Here is a 24,858-nt window from a genome sequence, read left to right on the forward strand (position 1 = left end):
ATTTAACAGCCGGGCAGAGGCGGTGCTGAGGGCCAGGGTTTGGGGGTGGGATGGCAGGGGTAGGGGAACGGTTGGGCTTGATGATCTTAAAGGTATTTTCCAACCTAAACCATTCTGTGGTTCTATGATAAATCTGGTTCACACCTGGACCCTGAAGCCAGGGCGGACAGCTTCCTGCCACCCCTTGGCAAGGTCTGGTTTGCCATCGTCTTTGTTTTTGCCCTGAAGTGGCTTTGCTGCCACATTTACAATGTATGAGAAGGGCCAAATTTGGAGGAAATGCAAAGTTTTGCTCGCGTGTAAATGAATTTTTTTTGGCAGACGTTGCTTTCGCAGCGTCGGAAAATTCCTGGCTTTTGCTGTGAATCCAATTGAAACATTGACAAATATCATGAAATCCTCCACGCAAATGGGAATTTCCATATTTTGTATTTAATATGCTCTCTAAAGGCTCAGCTGATGTAGTGACTCGTGTGTAACCCACTCCGGCACGTCCCCACTTGGGCAAAGATGTCCCCAAAGGGTCCCTCCCATCTTTTGGAGTCACCGGCTGCCGAAGCCGTGTTGGGCTGGAGAAGCCCAGGTGGAAGATGTGTCTTGGAGAGGAGATGGGCTGAAAATTGAATGATCCAGAAAGGTAAAACCGTGGAGCAGCCAGCAGCGTTTCAGCTTTTCCAAAGCGATCCTCGCAAGTCAAACCATAAACAACATTTTCTCTTCTTTCTCTTAAAAAAAAAGGTCCTTTTTTCTTGCTTTTCTTTTTTTTATTGTACAAATTATTCCTGGCAACCCCTCCTTTTTAACCGCCTGCCGCTTCCCCAGCCAACAGCTATGCATTTCATCCCAAACTCAGCTTTCTATTTTCAGTCGAGTGAGCAGTGGGAAGAGAAGTTTGCCCTAAAAATGTGCTCGGAGGAGTCGGGATGCCATATGTGCCTGGAGATATTACGAGCTTGTCGCCAGCCCCCTGAACAGGGGAACTGCGCTGGCTGGGGCTGCGGGCGTTAGCCGGGGACCAGGGACTTGGTTGGCTCTTGGAAAAACATGAGATGGAAGAGGGTCAGCAGTAGGGTGGTGAGGAGGCTACTGCTTGCAAACAAGACTTGAGAGACGTGGGGGTTTATTCCAGCTCGGCTGTTGGGTGAAACCTCTCTCCGCGCCTCAGTTTCCCCGGTGCTCTGCTCATGCAGCCTGGGTGGGTAATTTCATGGAGGGAAATACAGCAGGAAAGAAAAAGGCAGATGTGGCATCAGGGGTATGGCCAAAATGCCATCAGCTTGCTTTTAGACTCAGGGGGTGGGAAACGAAGCACGATCCCTGCAGCGGGTGCTGCATCCCGTCTCCCTGCTCGCGTGGGATGCCCCTGCCGACCTGGTCTGCGCGGGATGGAAGCAAGGAAAATCTACCAGCCACCTCCAGAGGAGTCTAAACGACTCCTTGATGATCTCATTACTTCACCAATAAACAGCCCAGCTCCTTGAAGGACGGACCCTGCCGCAGTGCCGCGCATGTGCCCATGCCCGGAGGCCACTTGGGCTGATGCTTGATGAGCTCCTGGTTGCTCTTGCCCTTGGAGGATGCTCTCGGCATCGGGATGGGGCCTCGCACCTTCTGCCTCTGTCCTGAGCTGAATTGCGATGGGGAGGCAAAGGGAATGGGAACGATGCACCTTTTGGGTGCGTATTTCTCTCTTGGGGTTCATTATCACAACCCAGTATTATTGCAACCCAACAATAAGCAATTATTGCAACCCTGCAACATTATTGCAACCCAAGAAATGTTATTTTTGCAATATTTTTTATTGCACTCTTGTTGCATCCCAGTAATGCTCAATTATTGCAACCTTGCAATTGCTTTCGCAGGCCGCAAGAGCTTGGCTGCCGGCAACGCTGGAATAATTCATGCCTTCACACTGGGTGACCAGTTGGCTTTGCAACTGCTTTGCAAACAGTTTGGAAGCAACGGTGTAAGTAATTATGCCAAAAGATTTTGGGGCTGGGTGAATGGGTTTGGAAGGTGCTGCTGGGTGCACTGAATATTTGGCCTTCTTGCTTCAGGCATCCCAGAGCTTTTATGGTTTTCAAAGCCCCGGGGAGGATGGTCCGCGCTGCCACGTGTCTCCTGGATTTTGGCATCTGGATGTGCACGTGGCGGGGGGAGAAGGGAACCGGATCTCACCTCCAAAGGAGAGACATGAAGGGAGAGGGAAAACGGAGAGATCAAAAGAGCGAAGCAGCAGCAGGAGGCAAGAAGAAGAAAGGTGGCAGGAGAACAAGACCGCTCCCAAAATATCCCTCCCGTTTGCCGCGCTGAAGACCAAAAACTCACACTTGGAAGGCTTTTTTGCAAGGGGAAGAGGCTGCAAGCTTTGCTGGAAGCGCTGCCTTGGGGTCCCCGGGGAGCCATCCCCGTGGCTGAGCCAGGCGAAGCAGCTCCCGCTGCACACCCGGAGCAGTCCCTGCGGGGTTGTGTTTGATCAGAAACGCACCAGATTCCTCCTGAGATGGAGTTTGGGGAGGCAAAGCCCCATCTTTTCTCATTTTTGTTATTTTTCTTCCTTCCTGGCTGGTCTGGGTTAAATAGCAAACCCATTTCTAGGGCTGGGGGAACTGATTTTCTGGGTTGGGACCTACCTGCTTCACTTATTACCGATGGGTTGTGAGTCTGGGGGTGAGAAGAGGAGCAATCAATCCCAAATTTGCTAAGTGACATTCCTAGAAAAATGCTATTAATTTCTTTGCTAAGGCAACAGGTACCAAAGGCCCTGCTGTGGAGGGATGATGGCTATTTGGGAGCATCTCTTGTGCTCACTGGCATCGAGTTGTCCAGATGTGGAACGGGGATGAGCTATCGGGGAGATCTCACTGCTCCCCACTGCTGGTTGGGTACCTAAGGGTAAGGCAAGGGTTTAAGCCAGCCCTTGGGTACCTAAGGGTAAGGCAAGGGTTTAAGCCAGCCCTCGGGTACCTAAGGGTAAGGCAAGGGTTTAATCCAGCCCTTGGGTACCTAAGGGTAAGGCAAGGGTTTAATCCAGCCCTTGGGTACCTAAGGGTAAGGCAAGGGTTTAATCAAGCCCCTGGGTACCTAGGGGTAAGGCAAGGGTTTAATCCAGCCCTTGGGTACCTAAGGGTAAGGCAAGGGTTTAATCCAGCCCTTGGGTACCTAAGGGTAAGGCAAGGGTTTAAGCCAGCCCTTGGGTACCTAGGGGTAAGGCAAGGGTTTAATCCAGCCCTTGGGTACCTAAGGGTAAGGCAAGGGATTAATCCAGCCCTTGGGTACCTAAGGGTAAGGCAAGGGTTTAAGCCAGCCCTTGGGTACCTAAGGGTAAGGCAAGGGTTTAATCCAGCACTGCACAGTGATTTCCCAGCCCTTTTCTCCAGCTTGCTCTGGGCACTCGTTGGGTTGCATCCCCTTTTTCCACGCTGCAGCACTTGAGCGGAGGTAACCTGCAGCTGCCAGCCTGCCCCGTCCTCCCCGGTGATTAAAATGGCACGTGGATAATTAGGACATTTTGCAGGTAATTTAAACTGGAAGTCATTAGGCAGAAATAGCAACCTGCCTGCCCCGTGACATTGCCCCCCCTCCCATTGCCCTGAAAGTGGGCCCGGAGCATCCCAAGGTTGCCATCAAACATGCAGCAGAAATAAAGCAATATTAATATAAAAAAGCCCAGGAATTGAGAATAAGCTTAAAGACAACACTTCCAGGCTTGGAAGAGGAGGAAAATAAAAAATAATGAATAAATAAATAAACAAAGCAAGTTTCGTTGCCGAAAGAAAGCTGACAGACAGCGTCTTCTGAGGTTGTTAAAGTAAGAGCCATCGTTAGATCATGCTGCTGGACTGACAGCGGACTTGGCGGGGTCTTTAATTTGGCCTGAACATTTAAATCCTCTTTTATTACAGGGGGAAAAAACCCCCATGACGATTGCTTGGTGTCTGATAGTCGTTCCTTCTGCTGAGGGCAGGGTGGGTCAGTCATTCCCCGGGCAGAGGGGAGCAATCATTTTCTATGGCCTGGCAGGTTTTATAAAGTACTCGCAGCGCTCATGAGATCCGACGGGATCATCAGCCCGGCTCTGCTGGCCCTGGGCCAGACACCGTCCCCGAGAGGCGGCTTTTGGGACCCCAGTGCTCTGGGATTGATGAAACCCTCCCCAAAGGCACACATTTTTTTGCCATAGCTATCAAGAGCATTTCCTATTTTGCTTGATAATTTATTCCCGGGGTTAATCATCCTCCTCGTTGAAAACGAGTGCCTAACTCCGATAGGAATTTTTCTGGCACCAACACCCTGCAGCCGCAGTTTGCTTGCCTTTCCCTGCCCGCTATTTTCTCCCTGTGAAGCTGCTTAGATATCGTTACAGCTCCCTTTTTTCCAGCTCCTCGAGTGATTTCCCTCCAGCATCTGCAATTTTGCAAGGCTCTTCTTTGGCCTCCCAGATTCCCATCACAGGTCAGAGCCGCTTCGCACCTATCTCAAAGCCCCTAAATAATGTGCCCACACCCCAGAGCCCTTCCGCGGGGTTCTTTTTCCACTCCGAGATGGAAAAATGCTTCCCATGCATGCTTTCCCTGTGCAAAATAAAGAGAACTCACTGCTCCTTCCTCAAGCAGCTGGTCGGGGCTGATCTCAAGCGGTTTGGGATGCTTACAGCCCCGGCGCTGCTCTCTCCCTCCCTCACCCATCTTTGCTTTCCATACCACGGTGACGGACCCGGTGCATGAAGAGATTAGCCCAGTGTCCGTGCCTCGGAGGAGCGACGCTTTCTTTTTATCTCTGGGAAGCAGGCGCGCTGGACGTGAGCCCTGCAAGGATTTATCGGGGTGCCCTGGATCTGCCTCTTCCTCTCCTGCCGGCTCCTTTGCACCCAGGGAGCACCAGACCCAGCAGGAGAGGTATAAAGGAGGGGTATAAAAGGCTTTTTTAAAAAAAATTTTATTTAAAGGGCAATCCTATGGCAATTTTGCAGTGAAATATCTTGGAGACAGCACCAACCCCATCAGCTCCTTTGCCCTCTCCTGGCCGCGGCTTTGGAAATCCTCTGTGATTCTTTGCTTTTTCAGAAAGGCACAGAAACACTCCGGCCTTCGTGGCTCATGCCTCTACAATTACAGGGCTGAAAGCAAAGCAAAAATCCCTGGGAATGGTGCAGAAGGAAAGGGATGCTTGGGAAGGGATGGGGATACCAAAATGCAAATGGTCCCTATGAGAAGTTGGCCCGGGAGGTGTTGCCCAAGGCTGCTGATAAGCAGATGGTTAAGACCCCTAAATGCTCACAGGGGTGTTCTGACCCTTCCTTTGCCTCCCTGGCCACCAGCAACGTACGAGATAGCTATGGTATAGGTATGGTATAGATGCCAATACCCTCCATAACCCTCCTTACCTGTTTCTGGCCTCTCACTAATGGATGAACCTGCAGGGCATCTGCAGCATCCGATTTCTTATCCCATGCCCTGGGACATGAGATGCCTTTTTGATGACCACCCTGGATTTCTCCTCCTTTTTGGTATTCCCAGCACCTGCTGGGGATCTTCCCCCCCTCATCTTTGCTATCACATGGGGATGAGACGGGGAAGGGTGGTCCCTTTTTACAGGGTCTTGCCATTTTCTTGGCATTTTCTTGCCATTTACCTACGGGTGCAGGTAGCCAAGCAGCTGTGATGTTTGGGAATGTGTCCAGGAGAGCCAAGTTATCCCCATTTTAAAGACAGGAAACCTGAGAAAGGCAGAGATTAAGACAGCACAAAGCTTGTATTTGTAGATGCTTGACTGCATCTCGAGCCCTGTTTTCCAGCAAGAACAGGCTGCTCTGAGCACTCAGTAAATCAGGGCCCTGTAAATGCTCTCGGAGAAGCACTTAAAAATCTCTCGGTGCTTTTAAAGATCATGTCCTGTGCTGCGTGTCTGCAACCACCCTGAAACGATGCCGCGTTGCCCGATATTCCACGCAGCGACCATCTCTCAACCTGCCGTGGGAACCCAGTCCTTCCCCAGGAGATCCCGATGCGCTTCGCAAAGGAGAGCAGAACCATTAACTCCGGTGTACAACTGGGGAAACCGAGGCACAGTGTGCATTGGCCCTGAATTCACATCAATCGGCCTCATATCCCTTTGGTTGGGCTGTGGTTGGAGTAGCAGCCCAAGTGGAGGGCTGTCTCCAGATACGTGCAGGTGTTGAGCCATGGCTCTGCCTGACAGGGCTGTGATATGTCAGTCCTCTGGCTAATGCTGAATTTTCTGACTGCTTTTGGCACCTTGGGGGGAAAAATAAAGACTTTTCCCTTAAATTTCCCATGAGCATCCCTCTCACCCAGGGAGGATGGACCGGTGCAGGGTCCCCCCTGCCCCGCACATGAATTTCAATACCCCCTTCCCATTTTTATTTCATTCCCTGCCTCTTCCTTCCCCATCTCTGTGCTTAGGAGAAGCTCCCACCTCCTTGGCAGGGGAAGAAGAGGCTGAAGGTTTGCAGGGTGCACCACCGGTACGGTATTTCACAGCCGGTTGCTTTGTAATGGGATTCTTTTATTGAAAGTTGCTTCCCTGGATCCAGCTCTGATTAACAGATGCAAATCCCGCCCTGCATGCTGATGGATCCGCTCTGCTCCCGGAGCAAAGCCTCCGAGACCCGACGGCGAGCTTCTCAACAACGGGAGTTGAGCAATTCAGCACCCGCTTGGACACCTCGACCCATGTGCTGCGCATTCCCAGGGCCGATCCAGCCCATCGATCCAGAAAAACTCCTGTTCGGCGAGAGCAGGATGCGGTCCCGGGTGCTTAGGCAGAGGATGAGGGGCTGGCAGGTTGAATTAATGCCGGGAGAGCAGATGCACACTTAAACAAACCATCCGCTTGCAAGAAGAAAACAATGACTTAGTACTTTCTAATTACCATCCCAAAGTCAAGCAATTACTCCTTATTCGCACGTGATTACTAAGAATAGCTTAAAATGAATAAACATTTGGAAAAAAAAAAAAAAAGCTACTTGGTAAATTTTCATTAGCCAACAAAGTGAGTAAGATATTTATACTCTGGCACAGCCCCCATAAATAAAGACAAGACATTACTCAGTAAATGAGTGAATTAGTATTGTGCTTAATTGCTAGAAATTATTATCAAGTTACTACAATTACTATAAATTACCAGCAGGATCAACCCTTTTTATTATTTTTCCAGAAAAAAAGAGAAATCTTATTGATATGCCTTATGCGGTTATAAATAATTTGGGAGGCAAGGGGCTGTTCCTCAGTGGAATTAATGTACGAGACACGTAGAGGCGAAGAGAAAGGCTAAATCGCGGGCGGCAGCTCGTGCTTTGTCTCTGATGCCGTGACCATGTGGCTGGGCACAGTGGCCAGCGGATGCTGGCTGCGGGGCCACGTCCAGGGCAGGGTTGGGTGGGAATTGGCATGGATGGAAGGGATGGAAGTGTAAAAATGCATGAAAGGACTGCAGCGGCACTCAAGCCCACCATTCCAGCCTTCTGCATCTCTCTCCTGCACGCTCTTCATCACCCGCAGCCACCCAAACGCCTACAAGGGCACAAGAGCTGTGGGTGCCACCACCAGCAATGCTGGTCCTGGCCAGCATCTGATCCCACGCGCCCGCATGCTCCCGTGCTTTCCTCTGATTACCACCCGCACCATTTGCTCACTGCTTTTGTTGCCTGGGGTTCCAGTACCCAAATTAAATTCTCTCTCCGTTGCCTGCCCTTCAGCATCGTTTTCTGCAGGGTGGGTTTCCATAGGAAGGGATGCAGCAGGGGAAAAACGGGTTGGGATACAGGGAAAAATGACAAAAGCCCCATGATGGAGATATTTTGGTGTGCCGGCGACCCAAAAGAAGGATTTAGGCAGGATTTTGGACTTTGTCAGTGTTGGAGCTTGGAGGCTTTTCAAGGTGGCCATGCCGCTGGTGTTAGTTTGTCTCCTGCATCTCTGGGGTTTAGGGGGATGGAGACAGCCTGGGGAATGTCTTGTGGGAGCTCCGGAGCTGCCTGCAGACAACCCGAGACCCAAGGACGGGTCCGTGCACCTAAAACCTGTCTGCTGCTTCCAGCTCGATCAGTTGGTCTAATAAAAGATTTTATCTGTCCCTATGAAGTGTCTCCTCTCCCGGCCTTAGACCCAGCACAGCTGCGGCTTTCCTAGAGCAAACACGGCTGGGTCTTTCACTTTGGGCAACACTCCTATGAAATCAGGGGCTATAAATCCTTCTCGTTTGCCCTTGTGTGAAACGGGGGGATAATGAGCAAGACGTGTGAAGTCTTGATCAGCTGCTGCTGGCACGGCACACCCGTGTTTTGAGATGAAAAGCCATGGGGGGGGGAAGGGGGGAAGCGGTTATTAGAGCAGAAGCGTATTGGGAAAAAAAAAAAAGTCTGAATTTCAATTACGCCCCTGGAGCTCGACACCGTTGCAAGCCGTGGAATTTCCATTATTGCTTTGCTTATTATTACATGTTTTGCTTTCCGACACCCCACCTACCAGCAGCCCAGATTCCAGGGTGCTAATCCAGGGGCCGGGCGGAGCTGCGGTTCCCTCGCCCCATGGCACTAATTCGGGTCTCGGGGGCACCTCGCCCCGTGCGGGTCCGCGCGGTGTCTGCAGGCAGGCGTCAGCAGCGATGGCTTTGTACAGCTCCACTGCCAGCTCCCCATCCCTCAGGAAAAGACACTTTTGCATCGGAGCGGAGACACCCTGCAGGTGTTTATGGCTTTATATTATTAATATAAATAATGAGTAAGTAGAGCTGTGCTGCAGAGGTTGGGGGGGGAGAATATGGACCCATGTTTTTAGCTCTCGGGCTCATGTGTGCACCCAGAAACCAGCAGATTATTTGCAAACTTTTGCAATGTGTTGGGTCACAGCGATGCATGGACATGATGGACGATGACAGGGACTCTCCTGCCCCCTCGAAGGATGGGCATGGAACTGGAAATGTCGTGGGAAATCAGGTCTCAGCAGCCAAAGTTGACGGTCTGCTCCTGAAAAATAATAAGGGAGATGTAAAAGCAAAAAGAAATGCAGAAATACCCAGAGATTTGGCAGCTGCCCTTTGCAAGCTTGGCAGCTTTGCAGCACCTCGGTGCCAGCTTTGCACGCTTGTCCTTGCCATCATGCGATGGAGAAACTTATTGCCCCACAGAAAGGGTTCTACGCCTCCTCCTTCTTGTGCTTCTCCCTCCTCCTTCCTTCCTGCCCTCATCCTTCGCCTTTCTGGAAAAAGCCACAGGCCAGGGTCCCGCTCCATCTATCCTGTAAGCGAACAGGACCCGCTGTTGAATGGAAACAGCACGGGACCCCGCAGCCGCCAGCTCCTGCCTCCTTGGAGCTCAGCCCGGGGTGCGAGCGCGACCCTAACACACTCAAAATGAGCTGAGGGGATGCAGGAGGAGCAAATGGAAACGGCAAACGAAGATGCTGCAGGTGAGAAAGGGGAGGGCAGGGATTTGAAGAGCTGCCCCTCCGAATCCACCTGGTGTATCCAGGCTTAAAACCGTGCTGCCCCGTTGCTAAACCCTTCCCTGCGCCAGCATCACGCTGCCCCGGCCTTGTTGGAAGAGCAGCCGATGGCTTTGCAAGGCAAACCCTGCCTGGGCTGTAGGTCCTGTCCCCACCGACTCCGTTTCATCCCTGTAGTCCACTTGGCCTATATGGGGATTATATAGGGGGTTATCTATGCATCCCAGGGATGAGGCAGTGCTGAAGAGGAGAGGAAGATGGATAGGGCGCAGGAGCCGACTCTCTCCCCCAATTCCTAAACATGAGTCAGCAGGATCCCTGCTTTCAAAGCTGGCTGCTCTCGAAAAGGCATTTGCATTTCAGAGAGATCCTGCTTTGCTCTCCCACTGACAGTGTTTAGCTTTTGTTTAAAAGCAGGGCTCCTCCGCAGTGCTTCGAAAGGGGCCGAGCAGAGGAGACAAGAGGCAGGAGCCTCTGGGTTTGATCATTTCTTCCTTTGCCTCTGCCAGCTGAGTCCCTCGCCAAGAGGAGCCTCTTTCAAAATCCAAGGCTCATCAAAAGAATTAAAGGCAGCTAAGCAGGGGGATGCGGCTGGGACGTGCTCGCACGTGTGCGCACACCAGCATGTTCAAAAGGCAAATTTGGGAGAATTCATCCACCTGGGGCTAGGCACCTCCATCAGCCTGGGGTTGGTTTTAATCACTCCAAGTGGCTCATCCCAATGCCGTCTGCTGGAGACCTCCAAGAGAGAGCACCTGCGGAGAGGTGGCTTATAAATCCCTCGTGCTTTTGAGTAGGAGGGTGCCCTGCAGCTCTCTGCTAAAATCCATTGCCTTCCCATGCTGTGCTGTGCAGCCCTTGCCTTGCACCCCAAACCTCCCAGGTCGCCCCGGCATGGCTGTGGCCATGGCAGTAGCTGCATAACATCCCCGCTCATATTGCGACGCTTGCATTTTTATCTCCTCTTCAGGCACATTCACCTCGACCAGCAGAAGGTGCCCGGTGCCACTGTCAACTTATTTTTTCCTTACAAACTGCTCCGACACCATTGGCTTCGTTTCCAACCAGCGGCAAATATTGCCCAGATGAGTCACGCAATGTGGAGCTCCTCATGAATCACCCCGCCTGCGTGACTCGGCGGCTTTGTACGTTCACAGCCAACAAATTTCAGCCTCCCGTGTGTTTGCAAATTGCTCATTTGCTCCGGCGTGCCCAGCTTGGCGCGTGGTCTCCCGAAAGGTCGTGTGCTTCGTGCTTGGAGAATCATAGGCTGATGGGTTAATGCAGCTGGACCGTGTGGCCACGGCACCAGGGACACGATGGCGTGAGCGATAGCCCTGCCATATCCCCTTTAATCCACTATTTCCAATAAGAAAGCATAGCTTTTTCCGCAGAAGAATGAAAAATAAGTGAATAAAGGCAAGTTTGAGGCTTCCATTTGGAATATTGCAGCTGAGTGATGATTAATACAGAAACTGGGGAAAATCTGGGGAGTTTTGAGGTCATGGGGATCCAAATAAGCCTCCTTAGGAAATAACGTCACCATAAGAGGAGCGGCAAAGCCAGTGCCCTGCGCTGGTTCGTGGGCATCGTTTTGCCTTGCTCATGATAATGGCAGGCTTTTGCCTTTTGCTTTCCTTTCCTAAAGGTCACAAAATAGCAAGGCACAATGTATTTCCATGAAGGCTAAGTTTAAGGCTGTGGGGGAGATTCCAAACTGGAGCGGTCTGAGGACACTGCGTAGGACCGGGATGGGGTTTGCTATTGCAGAGATGTCCATGCCGGGGATTTTGGTTTATATACTGGGAGGTTTAACTGAAGGGCTGAGGATAGGAAGTTGAAGATCTTAGAGACCCCAACCAGAAGGTTTAGACTGGATCTAAGGAAGAAATTCTTTCCAGTGAGGGTGGTGAAACCCTGGCAGGGGTTGCCCAGAGAGGGGGTGGAGGCCCCATCCCTGGGACCATTCCAGGCCAGGTTGGACGGGGCTGTGAGCAACCTGATGTGGTTCAAGGTGTCCCTGCTCCTGCAGGGGGGTTGGGCTGGGTGACCTCTGGGGGTCCCTTCCCACCCAAAACATTCCATGATTCTATGATTTTCAAGTAGATCCGGTTCCCAGAAAATGCCCTGTATGTGTTGAAGCAAATTAACCCCAAACCATAGTAGTTTAGGCTTGTTTGCAGCTTTTCGCTATAATAAATTACCAACTTTTGAATTGGATATTTGTATTTTCCTTTCTTTTCAAATAAAACCTCAGCTCGCTGATGCTTTCTTCCCCTACTCCATCACTTCGTAAAGAAAAAGCATAAAAAAATAAAAATATCAGCGAACAGATCCCACCACCACCTTGAAGGATCTCCATAAAACACTACAACTTGACTCTTTTTCCCCGAGATGTTGTTGGAAAAAGCCCCTTGGACAGCCGGGTGCCTTTTTTTTCCCCTCATTCCCTACCCCAGTCTCAGTGAAACAACTCCCAGCCTTCGTTTTCAGCTGACCACGGCCCGAAGTTGCTCCTGGCATTAGCATTCACCGCCAAGCCAGCCCTGAAATCAAACACTGCTGCTCTGCTCCGGTATCTTTTTTCCCCTCTCTGCATTCATCACGTTGCTGTAAATCAATCCTATCAGCTCCTGAGTAAATAGAATCGGTTCAAAACATTGAAATAACTCCACACACACCTTTTTTTTTTTTCTTTTTGCAAAAAGAAGAAAAATCAGAACAAATAAGGGAATGAATAAGTAAATACAAAAAAAAAATCAGGTGGTTTGGTGATATTTTTTTTTTCATGCTTGCTGGCTTTCTCCTTATCCAGGTGTTGTGTGGCTTAAAAGATTCCCCAAATTTGCTGACCCACAGGTAGGGTTTGCTGGGGTTTTGCTTCCAGTGGATGGAAATAGTGGGTGGGAATAGGAGCAGGGGGTGTGTGTGACCCAAAAGGGCTGGTGGGACCCATTCCACCTGCACGGTGCCATCAGAGCGGGTTTGCTCCCCACGAGTTTGGGGTGAAATGCTCATTTGCACAGCTGAATTTATATTTGCAACTCTCAGATCCCACGGCATCTCACAGCTCAGCCCACGCCACCCCTGGGCCGGCATCGCTGTTGCCTCTTGGCTGCCCCGGTGAGATAAAACTTCAAATCTAACCCAGGGTCTTTGTCTCTAAGCCCAGCCTTGCTGGAAAAGATGCTGAAGCTCAAGGACCCATTGAATTGGGCTGTGTGAAGCCTCTCCTTTGCAAAAGGAGCTTGCAGCCCCCCGACGCCAGCCCTGGGGTGCCCCCATCCTCTTTGCATGCAGCAAAGCTCCGGGGTTTTACCACCAGCGGTGCAAGCCCCGCGATTTGGGATGATGATGGGAGAAGCATCACTGCACAAGGAGGAGTTTAGGAAATAAATAGATTAAAAAAAAATCTAAAGCCTTATAGCTGAGTACGGCTAATAACAATATATTACGGCAACAGCAGAGGCACGGGAAAGGCTCGGTGTATTTATAGACCTGACTAACGAACCCTCGGATCCAGGTGCCACGTTTTGACTCCGTACCACCTTCTCCGCTGGGTTTGGTCTCTGCCTGAGCATTATTTTGGAAAGAGTTATTATTATCCCTGATTTATCGCTCTGCACTAGGGGGAACTCTTACTTTCTGCCGAGACAATTACCGAACCCTCGCGGAGAGCCACTTCAAGGAATCGCAGCCTCTGCTCCGCCGCTGATTGCAGGCAGACGGGGTGATGTTGCTTTACCAAGAGGATGGTTGATTAGGTATCGAGCTTCATCGCCCTGTTACCTGCAGATGGTATTTTCGTCTGTATTAAACGGGCAGTTTAAAGCCTCTTAATTATTAAAACAGTAGCTTGTGATCTGTTTTGGTGGAGATGTCTTTTTTTTTTTTTTTTTTTTACCCTTTCTGGGAAGTTTTAGCTCTCTTTTCCTTCCCTTTGCTGTTTCAAAAAGCAGACGTGCATGCACACAAGCGCACGTGTCTTGCTGCTCCGCTGCTTGCTTGCCTCCAACTCTATCCTCTCCACCACTCATCGCCGCCTCCTACCCCACCTTCCCAGGCTGATACAGGCCTATCAAGAATATAATCAGAATAAAGTCAATTAAGGACAGGATTAGACTGAGAGGAGGTTAATAGGACTGTGACAACAAGACATTTATTCACAAGTCTTTCCCTTCCACCCTTCACTGTCCAAGCCTATTTTCCCCGGGCCCATCAGAAACGAGCTGCATGCTAATGTTTCGCTAAGCACGCTGCGATCTGTGCAAGGAAAGCCCTCATGAAAAATTAAAAAAGCACCCCAGAAAAGGAGTTTCTGGGCCCAACAACACCCCTCGTGCCAAAATTGCCTCAGCCCTGCTATGTGCTAGTTGGTAACCCCTGGGAAATAAGGGTTTCTGGGCTGTGAAAACACAAGTTTCAGCTTTTTTCTCTCTATTTTGCATTGCCCTCTGCCCTCCCTCTCCAAAAGAATTTTAGAAGAACCAAAATATCATCATTTTGAGGTCCAGCACACATAACAAACCTCCGGGTCGAGCAGCAGCAGCCCCATTTTTGGGCGGTGGATGGCACCGCAGCAAGAACACAGTTGCACCCCAAACGAGCAGGGCTGGAAATTTAAATTCCCTACCAAAAGCTGAGTGTGGGGTTTTATTTCTGAACGATTTTACCACGCAGTTGCTTGGAGACGACCATTCCATCACCAGATGTGCTCTCGCAGCTTTGCATCCCCACCGCGATTGCGCCGTGAGGACCTCTCCTCTCCAAGTGGCTTCTCCAAGCTCTTCAACCACCTCTGGGGCAGCCGTGCAGGACATATTCAAGGATGCTGAAAGCGCACATTGTTTCCTCTCCCTGGAAGAGGACTGAAACACCAGCAAAAAAACAAGGAGTATTTGGAGGTCGAGAGCAGCCGAGGGTTTGAGGAGTCGCTGTTGCGGTTATTTGCATGGATAACAAGCCCACCTGAAAGTATGAATAAACCCTGATTTATACAAAAGCTTGCGAATAGGTGGAATTGGAGTGGAGGGAGGTGTCTACGCAAATTCTGGACTGTTTTTATTGTTTCCACTGCGATTTTCCCAGCTTGCTGTGGTGAGAATTGAATTGAGAGTTGATGGTGCTGTCTGCCTTGTCCAGCTGGGCACACCTGTAAATCACTTCAGGGACTGGCTGCTTTTTTTTGGCGGGCCAGGTAAGTATCCCAGCACTCAGTGCCATCATGATGGGCATGATACAAGCCATGAAAATAAAAGGATGGTGCCAAAATCCCAAAGACTGCAAAGAAGCAATATAGCCAGCGTGGAGCTTGGGAGATGTCCCAGCCCTACCAGAAAACATCTATTTTTTGGGGAGAGGGGCAGAATCCCCTCCCTCTTGATGCAGCCCAGGGTAGGGTTGGCTTCTGGGCTGCCAGCACCCGTGGCCGGCTCATGTCCAGCTTTTCATCCACCAGCACCCCCAAGTCCCTCTGGGCAGGGCTGCTCTCCATCCCTTCATCCCCCAGCCTGTATTGATACTGGGGGTTACCCCGACCCAGGTGCAGGACCTTGCCCTTGGCCTTGTTGAACGTCATGAGGTTCCCATGACCCCACCTCTCCAGCCTGTCCAGATATTCCCCTGTAGGTTTGTCAGAGGGCCCAGAACTGGCCCTAGGGATCACAGGCAATGGCAGAAAAAAACCAGAGAGAGTGCATACAGAACGATTCTGGATACAGTACTTCTGTAAGTACTCCTAAATTAGTACTTCTCCTGCCATGATTGCATCTGCGCCTGCATATTTAGTTCTGGACTGGATTGTTTCTCCCCAATTTGTCTAATCCTTTGCTGTTGCCCCACCTATAATTTGGATTTCCACCAAATCCTTTGGAAATGAGTTCCACAGTTTAACCAATTATTTCTGTTAAACTTGCCTTTTGCTAATTTTATCCAATGCCACTTCAATCTTAAGACGCTTGCAGGAATGAGGATTTCCATTTCACCTTCTCCGTGCCATCCACGGTTTGTAAACCGCCATCAAATCCTCCTTTGGCTCCCTCTTTTCCAAGATAAGAAACCTGAGTTATTTAATCTCCTCTGGTATGAAAGCCTTTGTACCTTTTCTAGTTGCACCCATGAGGAATGGATTTCATTAAGCAATAAAAGCTCATTTGTCTGGTTTAGCTTAATTCGCTTTCTGAGACGCAAGAAGGCGAGGACCCGGGTGGGGTGAGAGCCATAATAACTCCTCTTTAGATGCCCTGAATTCCCTTATTTTGTACAAAAAAAAATCTGTAATCCAAGGCTGATATCCCAAGCGCTAGGGGCTGTGTGCCTAAGTTTTGCAGAGGGGCAGCAAATTTGTGAGATTTGATGATCCCCCGTGTTTTTTGTGGGGGTTTTGCCCCAGCTCCTGTCTTGACCAGGATGGGAAGCAGCACCCAAAGCGTGCCCTGGGTCTGCACATGGTCCTGGAGGTGGGGATGCCAACTGAACCTGGAAAAGCTTGGCTGAAAGGGGATAAGAGTTAAAGAAATTGTGCCAGGAGGTGCAGAGGCTGGAGGAACAGCTCTACAAACGTGCACGTTTTTGCAATGCCGCCGTTGAAGAGCATTTCATCTCGCTTCTGTGCTCATGTTCATGGTTGGGAGAGAGATGCCCACAGAGAGCAAACGCTACAAAAAAACCACAGACGCTTTTCTGAAAGCTTTTGAGGAGTTATTTTTCTGAAAAAATAATCCCCTTACTTGCACACACTTCTTTCGTCCTTCGTGTAGGTGCGCTCAAAACAACCTTAAAATGAAGACGGCCTTCGCTGGGATTCAGGGATGGACTCTTACCACCTCCGTGCTGGGAAAAGAGCAGCAAAATCCATCCAATTCCACTTCAGAACTTCACAAAGTCTCAATTCATTTGTCCTCATCATCTTCCCAGGAGCTGACTAATCCTCCTGCAGCCAAGAGCTCGCTGCCGACTTCACCTCTCGGGGGAGAGACTCACCCTCTCCTAGACCTTTTGTGAGAAGTGGCACCGTTATCCAATTTCCTCCTAATTGCACTAACAAGGATGAATTAGGACTTTCATCAACAGGGGCGAGTGATCGGTTTGGAGTCAGCCATGGGCAACAGAGCCAGAGATTAAACAAAACTATCATGTTAATGTCTAATAATACAACAGCAAGTGGAAATTAAGCACAAGACAAATATGCTGTGCCGGCGACATTGGAGAGTTTGTTCTTTAAACACAACGTTATTTTAAAGGCAATGCTATTATTAGGGCCATCTAACTTAATTTTGTAGGCATAATAGAAAAGTAAATGTGCCGCAGTTGCACTTTATGTGCAATTTCGAAAACAAACCCAAACTGGGGGAGAACGCTGCATGTTTCTGAAATAGCCACTCCAGCTAAATTCCTTTCTGATATACGTTAATTATATCCAGCAGGGAATGGACGATTTCATTTGGAGCCATGGTAGACAGCTGGATGCTCCCTGCGATGGGAATGAACCCCATGACGTGCCAAAAAAAAAAAAAAAAAAAAAAAAAAGTGAGAGCAGCCACAGGTTCTCCCCCATCATACTGCAAAATCCAGAGGGATATTTTAACCCCTGGTTTGCTGTCGCCGTGACACGAGGCAAGCGGATTGATTCCTTGGTACGGACCCCCATTTATCATCTGGATGCTCATAAATGCATCGCTGATGATTTTCCTAGGGCAGCAGGTTTATTGGGTGGGTCTGGCATTTTTTCCTGCTTTGTCTGATGGGAAACTATTTCCATCTGGGGTGGTGGGGGTTTGTGCCCCCCAAAATGCCCAAGCAAAGCTTTCCTATAGCGCGTTAGCATAAGCGGTGGGAGGCAGCGCTGCTAACTGCCCCCTTTGCCTGTGCAATGCAATCTCCGGATTGATCCGAGTGCAAAGTGATGCAATCCAATTCCCCGGCACGCATTTTGTTTTTTTCCAGCGGTGATATCATTTTTCCCTTTTATTAAGTTGCATAAAAACTATGTCTTAGTGCTCGAACATCTCGTCCTGCACTTAAGGGAACGTTTTAGATGAGCAGTGGCATTGAAAGCCCTCTTCCTTTATTAATATCCAGCTCTTCTCTGGGACATTACCCCCTGTTTCCTGACAAACAGGGAGCTAGAGCAGGCTGTAATGGCCATGCAGCGGTGCGCAGATCTCATGCTTTTGGGGTTATCTCCTTTTTGCTGCATGTCACCTCTCCTGGATCCCAAGGACACAGTTCACAGTGGTGTAAATCTGGCATCAGCATGGGCTTTTGGTCATTGATGCTCGAGAAGGGGCCGATTTGTACCTCCACGAGCATCAGGAGAGCAGGGCACTGCAGTGTGGCTCGTGAGTGCTTCTAACAAATCACACCGGGAGCCATCTCCTCCCTGGCCCCTTCCTGAGCCAGCTCACGAGGGTCTCATGAAGCCTAAAATAGCAAAGGAGAAAGGTTCCAAAGCACTTCCCGACCCACTGTTTATGTCTCATTGACGCTGAAATGCTTTCTCCCCTGGCCGGTGCATTCAGTGCATATTAAACACAATATGAAATTCCGTCTCAGAAAACCCCAGAGATGGCTCTATCGACTGTCCTTTAAATAGAATTAAAATTGACCCGAGACAAATCTGCAAACCTATTGAATTACACAGTCCACCGCTGAGCTCAGGCTGGCCTTGCAGGAAGAAATAAAGCAGCCCGGAGCAGAAATGAGGTGGACATGATGACATGACGATGGGAACCTCTCAAGATGGACTTTCACAAATACGTGACATGAACCAGACAGGGGATAAAAAATGAAGCCCTGTGGTGTGGGTTGCATGAGGTTTTGGGTGCAATAGGTGAAGGGCAAGAAGCAGTTGCAAGATGGATCATGGCAAGGTGATGACTTAAAGAAACACGGAGAGCCTGTTCGTCCCCCTGTTCTTCCTCCCCAGCATCATGCTTTGAGCTCCACGCTAAAATAATTTACGTGGCATGAAGAGAAAAAAACCCAGGAGCTAATCTGCTTTGTGTCCCCCCCTGCCTTGGCCTTGTTGGAGGAGAGGGGAAATGCACGGGGCTGCTTAGTGATGCTTTTCAACTTTTGACTGACATCTGTGCATGTTGTGCCTGTGCATCCAGCGGCCTATCTATAGGCCATCTAATGGGCTCCGGTGGGAGCCTGGCCCACGGCCCGCGAATCAGCAAACCTGGAGACTCATCAGCACTTCAGGCATCAGTGGCATTTTAAAAGACCTTTATCATGAGTGGAATTAACAGGATACATCCCTCAGGAACCTGTTAGCTATTTTATTCAGACCCCCACGGACGGAAAAAAAAAAAAATAATCTGCATCTATTTTGTTTGAAAAAAAAAAATTGTCTTTAGGGCATTTGTACTATTCAAGGCTGTGCGATGCCAGGGGACAATGGGAGGCGTTTTATCATCTTCGCTTGCTGGTTGAGGCCGAAGATATATAGGTCGCTTGGCAGGGTAAAAATGAATCACTGTGAGCACGGGTAGCCTCTCCTTGCTGGAGTATCCCTGCCTTGGGAAGCAATATCAGGTCTGCAAGGAGGTCCCGGTGATCCAGGCGGTTTGGGGCCGAATGCCCTGGCGGGGAAGTGCAAGGGGAGCAGCGGGGTACACACGGCGCCGTGCCTTGGTGACCCAGCTGGAATCTTTTCTTATCCTTCTCTCGCCGGTGCAAACGCTTGCACATGCTGTTATCTCCCTGGTCTCCAAATAGGAGGAAATGATGGCAAGGCTTGAGAGCGCACCCCTGATTTATACCTGGGTGCAAGCCCAGCACAACCCAGCCCCAGCCACGGCTATTATTAGCTGACAGATTTTAAAGAAAAACTATATAAATCTCCCCTTGTGCCATAAATACATTTCTGCCTTGGGAGACCACGAAGAAGCTCATTATACCACATCCTGAGAGAGAGGCATGTGTCATCTGCGGTGACAAGCCAGGCAGCCTCAAGTTACCTTGCTGGCCGGGCCTGGGGAGCATTTGCTGAAGTTAAAGGGAGTTTGATGGCTGCTCAGGGCTGAGCAATAGAAGATGCTCAATTTTGGCAAGGCAGGAGCCCAGGAAGCAGGATTCCTGGGTTTCGTTTCCCCTGCCTGGTCCCAGCAGGGAAATATAAACCATAAATTAGAGGAAAAAATTGTGGGAGGCTGGGTTTGAGGGCTGCTGCAAGCTGTTTTGTTAGGTGGGTCATTTTTTTTTTTTGCAGGTTGGTTTTCTCCCAGGGCTTTTCTGCAGGTGAATGCAAGCAAAGAAGAAAAACAAGAGGGGGAGGTTTGTGTCTGGACATGGGGCCAGTGCAGTGTCTGATGATGCTCCTCCATGGAGCTGGGACCAGTGCAGGGTCTGGTGATGCTCCACGGACCTGGGACCAGTGCAGGGTCTGGTGATGCTCCTCCATGGACCTGGAACCAGTGCAGTGTCTGATGATGCTCCTCCATGGGCCTGGGCCCAGCTCCTCCATGGACCTGGGACCAGTGCAGGGTCTGGTGATGCTCCTCTGTGGAACTGGGACCAGTGCAGGGTCTGATGATGCTCCTCTGTGGAACTGTGGGGACCAGGGGAGGGTCTGATGCTCCTCCATGGACCTGGGACCAGTGCAGGGTCTGGTGATGCTCCTCTGTGGAACTGGGACCAGTGCAGGGTCTGATGATGCTCCTCTGTGGAACTGGGACCAGTGCAGGGTCTGATGATGCTCCTCCATGGACCTGGGACCAGTGCAGGGTCTGGTGATGCTCCTCCATGGACCTGGGACCAGTGCAGGGTCTGATGATGCCCCATGGACCTGGGACCGGAAGACATCCCTGAGGAATTTCATGCATCGCTGGTGGAACTGCCTCTTTTTTTTTTTTTTTTTCCATGAAGTTTTCCAGCATGCTTTTTCACTCCCATCGGATTTAAAAACTTCCTTTCCCCTATACGTACAAGGCGCAGCTATAGATCTCTATTAGCATGCAACGCAGAGCAGCAATCTCTGTAGTACAAACCAGTTCTCCAGATTGAGAACTTGCCAAGTGCTGGATAAGCTGTAATAAAGTCTCTTGTTGTAAGAGCACCCCGCTGACACAGGCTCTGATCTGAAAGGAGTGGGAGCAGAATTAAATTCCCTCGGCTGAAGCCTGTCCATTATTCTTGGGCATTGGATTGCAGGAGCCGAAAAAAGCCGCTCTGGAAGCAATAAAGCGCTGGCTATGGAGAGCCCTGAAGTGTCGTGTGTGTTTGGCATTGGGAGAAATCGCAGAAGGCAGCTTCAAAAGCACAGCAGCTGCGGCTACCTGGGGCTTGCAAGATGATTTTTTCGGGGGGAAAAACGCAATCCTGGGAAAAGGGATGGGAGCTGGAGAGCAGGGAGGGAGCGTGGAGCTTGGCTGCACCTTGCCTAAAGCCCACCCGATGCGGAGAGCTGCTGAGCGGCATCAGCCCCTCAGTGCCTGGCTTCAGGCAAGTCACTTCAAGGCCACATTTTTAATAAAGTTTGAAGGCAAAAGGCTCAGCCAGGCGCCTCGTGGGATTTGCAATAAGGTCTAAGCGCCGCAAGTCCTTGAAATCCTGCAAAGTGGGTGAGGAATGAGCTGAAGTCAGGTGAGCATCATGGACCTGGTGCGCAGAGAGCATGGGTGTTGCATGGCTTACCCAGGGGAGAACCAAAATGGGTTTGCTGCTGGAGTTTCTCCCTTTTCAGATCAAAAAGCCTGAAAAGATGCTTTTCAGACTGAAAAGCATTGCGTTCCATTGTCCAAGTCTTGTGTGTATGCCTATCAGCCCTATCTCCCATCCCTGCTGCCAAGGGAAGAGCCCTCCTTCTCCGGCACTGGCCGAATGGCTTTATTAAGATGCATCTTGTATCGATGCCCTTTCCTCTCCCTCCCGTGCCGTTCCCCTGATCTTTGTGTCGGCTGCAAACTTTATCAGGGGTGACGTAATATTTTCTTCCAGATAATTGATAAAAATGTCAAAGAGCAGTAAGCCAGCCCTTGCAGGCAGCGGGGAGCAGAAGACCCGGTTGATTCCCACTTTGAGAGGTGCCTTTCCAAACTTGTCAACCAGCCAGTTTTTAATCCATCTAATTTCTGCCGCGGTGATTTCCTGCCCTCCCAGTTTCTTAATCAAGATGTCACACTGGACCCAACCTTGCAGGAGCCCGAGTACATTACGCTGACAGCGTCACCTTTATCAGCCCAGATTTATAACCTCATGAAAAAAAGATATCAACTTAGTTGGGCAAGATTTATTTTCCATAAATCCTTGTTGATTGGCATCCTTTATGTTATTCCCTTTAATTCCTTATTAAACAAGTCCCGTACCAGACATCCCATTATTTTGCCCAAAATCAATGTCAAGCTGACAGGGCTGTAATTACACAGGTCATCTCGTTTATCCTTCCGACATATTGGCATGGCGTTCGTTTTCTTTCAGCTTTCTGGATCTCTCCCAGTGCTCAAGGGTTTATTGGAGATCAGTATCGGAGGCTGACCTATATCCGACTGAACAGCACGGGCAGGGATTGGGTTATTCTGCATCCCAGATGGAGATCTCATTATTAATCAAAATTCAAAGATATTTCAACTCTACCCTTATGGGGTTTGAACCAATTTCTTACAAGCGGTGGAGAAAATGGGCAGAAAACAGCTAAAACCAAAAAGATACGCTCATGGCATATGCAGCGACACCCCAAAATACATCCTGAGGATTGCGACATGAAGTTGTATATGTCCATATGGATGTGCATCGTGAGGACTTTCTATAAATGTTTTTATTTTCACTGTAACCCTGGTTTTCTGGCCCAGGAATATTTAGCTCGTGCCTGGGCGAGCGCTTGCTACTTACGCTGACGGGGCTTTCACGTTGCAATCTTTATTGCTCGTTTGGGTTATAGACATTTTCCAGCATCCACTGCCTTTGAATCTACAAATTAAAACCTCCACATACCCTATCATCACTCCCAGTTCAGCGGAGGATGGAATATCTATCCGGGCATGTTTTTTCTTGCCACTAACTCAGGTGAAAGCCGTGCTATCAGCTCGACACCGAACGCTGTTTCAACAGAGCGTCAAAGGCAACGGCAGGCATTTTTCATCAAAGCCACTAGATTTCTCGGCCAATTTTAAGCGGATGGTGGCTCAGCCAGGGCATCCTGTTTCGGCCCCACTCCTTTGCCCCGGGGGATCTTCAAAGGAGCCTCCGGCTCTGATCTATGCGCAGAGCACCCCCTGCCCTTTCGGAGCAGCTCCTTCGGCTGCACTCAACAGCAGAACGCGGCTCAGCCCATGCAGAGCGGTGCGGTAGGGGGAGAGGGGGGGTATGAAAGGCTTAAAAAAATTCCCTGAAAGCAAGGATCACATCCGAGCTGGTGCTGTGCATGTGGGACTGCAAAATAATTAGGATGGAGGATTGTATTTTTGTATTTTTTCTTATTAGGATGTTTTTCCTCCAGGGCCCCATTGCAGCTGCCTGGTGCTGGGAGGTTTTTTCCTCTTTTTTTTTATGCTGATGTTGGGATTTACCTTTATTTTCATAGAATCATGGAATGGTTTGGGTGGGAAGGGACCCCCAGAGGTCACCCAGCCCAACCCCCCTGCAGGAGCAGGGACACTTTGAACCACATCAGGTTGCTCACAGCCCTGTCCAACCTGGCCTGGAATGGTCCCAGGGATGGGGCCTCCACCCCCTCTCTGGGCAACCCCTGCCAGGGTTTCACCACCCTCACTGGAAAGAATTTCTTCCTTAGATCCGGTCTAAACCTCCCCTGCTTCAGTTTAAAGCCATCCCCCCTTGTCCTGTCACAGCTGTCTCCTCCTGAAATTCAGCTTCCCCCACTCTGTTACCCCAGGATGTAGGAATGGTTTTTTCCTTGGCTTGGGAGGGAAACTGAGGCAAAGAGGGTGAGCGCAGCACTTCTGGGCTGCATTGCAACCTACTGCTGCTCCCCTGGGGCTAAGGAGCTTGGGGTTCAGGATTACTTCTCTTCCCAAACCTGCCAAAAATTGCTGCAATCCTCCAAGCCTGACAAGGTTAACATCTCCATGGGGTTTTGGGGCACCTACTGAATCTTGAGCTGCCTGTTGGCCAACCTGTTGGTCCTCTCCCACAGCCAAACCAGCTGAAATCATGACCTGGTTCCTCACCACTCCAAGGAAGCCACGGGTGAGGCTGGCCAGGTGGAAAAAGGCTCCTCAGTGTCACCAGCCTGGCAGGAGATGGCTTTTCCCAATCCCCCCCGCCTTGTTTGAGGAGTTTCGTGTCTGCGAGCATCATGCTGGGTGCTTGTCTCTCTGGCTCCAGGCCTCCCCGAGGATATGACAAGCCAGAACACATTGCAGAAGGAGTTCAAAATTATCTATTGCCAACATCCACTTAATCCATCGTGAGGAGAAGCGAAAAGCTCTCCAGGCCTGCAGGAGCTCTGAACAAGCCGCCGTTTCTTATGCTGAGCCTGTGTTCCCACTTGTCAGTTTGATTTCTCAATGCTTTACAATCTCTGGTATTCTCGGTGAGGATACAGCATCACGTCCATCACCCGTTATCACTAGGTCCCCGTGTTTCCCTTTCTTCTCTCTCAGCCTCTTTGCAATCTTGAACCAATGGAAAAAAAAAAAAAAAAGAAGAAGAAGAAAAAAAAAAAGAAAAAGGAAAAGAAGAAGAAGCAGCAGCAGCGGCTTTTCAGTTCCTTATCCGTTGCAGCCTGGATTACATCCAGGCCTCTTGCTATGATCCTTCAAGTTCCAGCTGAACATGCCCTGCATCTCCCGATAACATTAAATCTGCATCTCTGTTGGGTTTATCAGCGCTTCTGGGGACAAGTGGGGCTGGTGCGTGAGGAAGGAGCAGCATTGCAACAGGTTACGGCGTGCGAGGAGATGGGATGGAGGAGCACAGACATGCTTCTGGGGCTGATTTGCTCCCAGTTGAGTCTGGGTACGCATAAGACTGAAGAAAGCAGGACCACCACAAGGTACCTGCACACTGGGTTGAGTTACCCAGAAGACGATGAATTTGCAGGGCCCATGAGACCCCCAGGCTGCACAAGGCTGAGGCAGTGGTCAAAGGTGAAGTTTCTAGGGGTAAATAATTCGATTTTCCTATCCCATTACTGAGGACGCGGTTAAGAAACCAGCATCCCATCGTAGCGCTGCAGCCGCTGGTAAGTGCGGATTGTTGGTGCAATGAAATGAAACTCCAAATTCATGCAGGAAGCTAATGAAGAGAAAGAGAGTCTTATTTTGGACTCATTACTGTCAGCAATGATGTCCAATTAAGAGAAATCCACTGCATATCCCCAGCAGTGATTTAAAAATAGCAGATGCAGGCTTCGAGTCATCTTGGGCTCAAAAGGAAGGGAAGTGGGGTTTTAACTCTTTTAGTCCACTTTCTCCTTCATGAGGGCAGT

The sequence above is a fragment of the Egretta garzetta genome, unplaced genomic scaffold (assembly GCF_000687185.1).
Source record: "Egretta garzetta isolate BGI_Z169 unplaced genomic scaffold, ASM68718v1 scaffold207, whole genome shotgun sequence".
NCBI classification, from domain to species: domain Eukaryota; kingdom Metazoa; phylum Chordata; class Aves; order Pelecaniformes; family Ardeidae; genus Egretta; species Egretta garzetta.